The following is a 6,061-nucleotide window of genomic DNA, read 5'->3' as shown; positions in this document are numbered from 1 at the left end:
ACTAGCAAGTGTTTAATAACAGTTGCTATATGCAGATATTTCTCTACATGATATGTCATATAACACAGTATATAGTAAAAATAGGAGGAGACTAGGAAGATTGTTTAGTTAGTAAAGTGCCTGCCTCGGAACCTTAAGAACTTGAGTCCCATCCTCACCACTCACATTAAAAAAAAAAGCATCCCCTGGTGGTTATGCTAACAATAATAGTATAGGGCATGATTAAAAAGGGGGATTCCCTCGGACTTGCTGGACCACATTTTAGTCAAATTGGTTAACTCCAGGTTAAGTGAGAGAGACACTGTCTCAAAAAAGAAAAAAGGTGGACAGCAATTGAGGTAGGCATCCGACATCAACCTCTGGTCTCTACATGAACACACACACTTACATGCATATGCACACACATACATACATACACACACACACACACACTCGCGCGCACATGCACATGCACACACACACACCAAAATGTCTGATGGACTTATAACACCAGAACTATTTATATTATGGCGAAAATAAATTGCTCAAAGCTAATATGGAATGTATAAGAACAGAACCAAAACCCACTTACAAGTTATTCCAGGCCATGTTTATTCTTTTTGCCTTACTATAATAAATGAACAAATTAAGAGTAGATTAGAGTAGATTGAGCTTACACTATAAGTTCAATGCATTTCTTGCATTCTTATAGTATAAAAAGTATCAACCTCAATTAAAAAATAAAAAGAAAATGTAAGAGACTGCCTCAGACTTACCCTTTCTCATCGCTGTCAATTCAGAATTTCTTTCTTTCTTTCTTTCTTTCTTTCTTTCTTTCTTCCTTCCTTCCTTCCTTCCTTCCTTCCTTCCTCCCTTTCTTTTTAATGGGCCATCTTATAATACAAGACCTTGGGTATAAAACCATGAGCAAAAATAAAAATGGAACTTGGACTGGAATAAAAACTCACTGTGTCACAATGAGAAAAGTACCAGATACTATAGAAACATAAAGGGGAAAAAAAGAAGAAGAAACCGGTCGAAAAAGTGGTAGCTAATAGGTAGTAATTCATTCTTCCAAATTGTCCAGGGAATGGCTGAGGGTTCTACCTTCATTTAGTGACTTCCAGGACCAAAAGCTTAAGCCCCATCTTTATTTGTGTTATCTTAGGGCTTAGTGCCACTATAATAAGACATGCATCTCTTTACTCCACACCTGCCTTTGCTGCTGGCCTTAAGTCCTCCAGAACAGAGAATAACTATATTTGACCTTGACCTCATTGTGTGGCTGGATACTTAGCACAGCACCAGACTTACAATAGAAGGTGCTTTGTTAAGTCATTGTCATTCTTTCACGGAACTCTATTTACTGAGCAATTACAGTGAAATCTTCTATATGCCAAATGTTTATATGGATTTTTCTTTTTTCCAAATCACTCACATCATCTTTAGGTACCAGTTTTATTTCTAATTCAACAGAAAACTGAAGTTTAAGTTTGGCATGTGATTTTTCCAAAGTTAGATTGGAAGAAGGAAACAGATACGAAGTGGTCTGCTTGCTAGTTGGTTATGTTGTTTGTTAAATGGATGACTGAGTAGAAGATGAATGGAAGGAAAAGATAGCTCATTGCTGTTGTTCTGGTATTATGAAATGCATGGTACATCTACTTTTTAAATGTCTTGCTAGGTCTTCTATCCACTCATAATATACTCCTAAAATAATCATGTAGGACCTCAAGACATGTTTGCCTTACTTCTGGGGAATTGGAAGTCAGCCTGGAAGTTACTGTTTGTGTACCATGGGCAAGATGGGAATAAGAAACTAGATTCATTAAAGAAAAACTATCCGGCCTAAAAACAGTTGCAGGTGTTTAAATGTGTTTTAGCAATCAGATAACAGAATTTATGGTACACTATGGGCCATAATTCTGTAATCTTGCTACTTTGGTCTCATTTTGCATGCTTCCTATCTTCTGGTTAGTAGGACCAGGTACATGTTTACATAGTCACTGCATCTCATTTACATCTCACAAGCAGACTCGAAACACTCTTTTTCATTTTTCTGGGGAAGACCTGGATTCCCAAAAGAATCTTTAATAACTTTATATTGATGTGACCAACTGTAGCAGAAAAGAGGTCACTAATGTAATTTGTCACGCTTACCACAAAAACATTGCTACCTAAAAATCCCACAGAAATACCAAGAGTGTAAAATGTGTGAATTCATCACCTGTCACCTTCAACCTTGAACAGCATAATCTCTGCATAATTTGAAATACATGAAATATTTGGCAATATTTCAAAACTTACCTCACGAAATGAGAAACACAGTGCTATATTGCCTGTTAAAACAAGTGACAGACAATTCCTTTCTCTAAGAGGAAGAGACAGAATGAGTAAGGTTGGATTTCAGTTCCACTGATGTACTGCCACAGCATGGATGCTGGGGCTCTCAGCTCCTTCCTGTCTAGAGAAAGATAAGATGTTCAGATTACTAAACACAGCCCTGTATCTGAAAGTCTTCCATGGACAACCAGAGCACTAAAGCATGTTTGTAATTATTAAGTGAAGGTTGCTTGATAATGCCAATAAGGAAGATTATAGGGATGCCTTAAACTGTAGGAAAGATAGCCTATCTTGACAAAAGAACCAACTTTTTTTTTTTTTTTTTTTATTTTCTTTTTTTTTTTTATTATTTTTTTTTTTTTTTTTTTTTTTTTTTTAGGTTTTTTTTTTTTTTTTTTTTTTTTTTTATTTAAAAATTACCATCTCCTTCCCTCCTCCTCCCCCCTCCCTCCCCTCCTTCGCCCGTTTCTCGCCCCTCCTGCTCCCCCTTCCCTCCCCGCCCCTCCGCCCATACCTCCCCTCCCTCCCTCTCAAGGCCAAGGAGCCATCAGGGTTCCCCACTCTATGCTAAGACCAAGGTCCTCCCAACTCCCCCCAGGTCCAGGAAGGTGATCGACCAAGCTGAGAAGGCTCCCACAGAGCCCGTCCATGAAGAAGAATCAGAGCCCAGAGCCATTGTCCTTTGCTTCTCAGTCAGCCCCCGCTGTTGGCCACACTCAGAGAGACGGGTTTGGTCGCATGATCCATCAGTCCCATTCCAACTGGAGTTGGTGATCTCCCATTAGTTCTGTCCCACCGTCTCCATGAGTGAACGCACCCCTCTCGTTCCTGACTTTCTCCCTCATGTTCTCGCTCCTTCTGCTCCTCATCGGGACCTTGGGAGCTCAGTCCAGTGCTCCAATGTGGGGCTCAGTCACCTTCCCCATCTGTCGCCAGCTGGAGGTTCCCTCACGGTCCTGACTTTCTTTCTCATGTTCTCTCTCCTTCTGCTCCTCATCAGGACCTTGGGAGCTCAGTCCGGTGCTCCAAGGTGGGGCTCTGTCATTTTCTTCATCTATCGTCAGGTGGAGGTTCTATGGTGATATGCAAGAAATTCATCAGTATGGCTATAGGAACTGGCCTTTTCAGGCTCCCTCTCCTCAGCTGCCCAAGGAACTAACTGGGGGCGTCTCCCTGGAAACCTGGGAACCCCTCTAGGGTCAAGTCTCTTGACAACCCTCAGGTAGCTCCTTAAATTCAGATATATGCTTCCCTGCTCTCATATCCACCCTTCCTATATCCCAAGCACCCCATTCCTCCGAGCTCCCCCCGCTCTCCCCTTCACACTTTTCTCTCCCCATCTTCCCTTGGCCCAGTCTTGCCCAACCCTCAAGTTCCCAATTTTGCCTGGCGATCGTGTCTACTTCCAATATCCAGGAGGATTACTATATCTTTTTTGGGAGTTCACCTTCTTATTATCTTCTCAAGGATCCCAAACTTATAGGCTCGATGTCCTATAATCATGGCTAGAAACCGAATATGAGTGAGTACATCCCATGTTCATCTTTATGGGTCTGGGTTACCTCACTCAGAATAGTGTTTTCTATTTCCATCCATTTGCCTGCAAAATTCAAGATGTCATTGTTTTTTACCGCTGAGTAGTATTCTAGCATGTATATATTCCACAGTTTCTTCATCCATTCTTCCACTGAAGGGCATCTAGGCTGTCTCCAGGATCTGGCTATTACAAATAATGCTGCTATGAACATAGATGAGCATATGCTTTTGTTGTATGATTGGGCATCTCTTGGGTAGATTCCCAATAGTGGAATTGCTGGGTCCTGGGGTAGGTTGATCCCGAATTTCCTGAGAAACCGCCACACTGCTTTCCAAAGTGGTTGCACAAGTTTGCATTCCCACCAGCAATGGATGAGTGTGCCCCTTACCCCACAACCTCTCCAGCAAAGGTTATTATTGGTGTTTTGGATTTTAGCCAATCTGACAGGTGTGAGATGATATCTCAAAGTTGTTTTGATTTGCATTTCCCTGATAACTAGGGAGGTTGAGCATGACCTTAAGTGTCTTTTGGCCATTCGAACTTCTTCTGTTGAGAAGTCTCTGTTCAGTTCATCGCCCCATTTTTTAATTGGGTTAATTGGCATTTTACCGTCTAGTCTCTTGAGTTCCTTATATATTTTAGAGATCAGACCTTTGTCAGTTGCAGGGTTGGTGAAGATCTTTTCCCAGTCAGTAGGCTGCCTTTGTGTCTTAGTGACAATGTCCTTTGCTTTACAGAAGCTGCTCAACTTCAGGAGGTCCCATTTATTCAATGTTGCCCTTAAAGTCTGTGCAGCTGGGGTTATGCATAGGAAACGGTTCCCTGTGCCCATTTGTTGTAGAGTACTTCCCACTTTCTCCTCTATCAATCTCAATGTGTTCAAATTAATATTGAGGTCTTTAATCCATTTGGACTTGAGTTTTGTGCATGGTGATAGATATGGATCTACTTTCATTCTTCTACAGGTTGACATCCAGTTATGCCAGCACCATTTGTTGAAGATGCCCTCTTTTTTCCATTGTGTACTTTTGGCTCCTTTATCAAAAATCAGGTGTTCATAGGTTTGTGGTTTAAGATCCGGGTCTTCTATACGATTCCATTGGTCAACTTCTCTGTTCTTATGCCAATACCAAGCCGTTTTCAATACTGTAGCTCTGTAATAGAGTTTGAAGTCAGGGATGGTAATGCCTCCAGAAGTACCTTTATTGTATAAGATTTTTTTGGCTATCCTGGGTTTCTTGTTTTTCCATATAAAGTAGATTATTGTCTTCTCAATCTCTGTGAAGAATTTTAATGGGACCTTGATTGGGATTGCATTGAATCTATAGATTGCTTTTGGTAGAATTGCCATTTTTACTATGTTGATCCTCCCAATCCACGAGCAGGGGAGATCCTTCCATTTTCTGGTATCCTCTTCAATTTCTTTCTTCAAAGACTTAAAGTTCTTGTCATATAAATCCTTCACTTCCTTGGTTAGCGATATTCCCAGATATCTTATGCTATTTGTGGCTATTGTGAAAGGTGATACTTCTCTGATTTCCCTCTCTGCTTCCTTATCCTTTGTGTATAGGAGGGCGACTGATTTTTTGGTGTTGATCTTGTATCCTGCCACGTTACTGAAGGAGTTTATCAGCTGTAGGAGTTCTTTGGTGGAGTTTTTGGGGTCGCTTATGTATACTATCATGTCATCTGCAAATAATGAAAGTTTAACTTCTTCCTTTCCAAATTGGATCCCCTTGATTCCCTTATGTTGTCTTATTGCTATTGCTAGAACTTCAAGCACTATATTGAAGAGATAAGGAGAGAGTGGACAGCCTTGTCGTGTTCCTGAATTTAGTGGGATAGCCTTGAGTTTCTCTCCGTTTAATTTGATGTTAGCTGTCGGTTTGCTGTAAATAGCTTTTATTATATTTAGGAATGACCCTTGTATCCCTAATCTCTCCAAGACCTTTATCATAAAAGGGTGCTGAATTTTGTCAAATGCTTTTTCAGCATCTAATGAGATGACCATATGGTTTTTTTCCTTCAGTTTGTTTATATGATGGATTACATTAATAGATTTTCGTATGTTGAACCAGCCCTGCATCTCTGGGATGAAGCCTACTTGATCGTAATGGATAATTTTTCTAATGTGTTCTTGGATTCGGTTTGCCAGTATTTTATTGAGAATTTTTGCGTCCATGTTCATGAGTGAGATTGGCC

This window comes from Arvicola amphibius, chromosome 6 (assembly GCF_903992535.2).
Source record: "Arvicola amphibius chromosome 6, mArvAmp1.2, whole genome shotgun sequence".
Classification (NCBI taxonomy): domain Eukaryota; kingdom Metazoa; phylum Chordata; class Mammalia; order Rodentia; family Cricetidae; genus Arvicola; species Arvicola amphibius.
The sequence above is the reverse complement of the archived record's forward strand: the minus strand, read 5'-3'. Positions refer to the sequence as shown.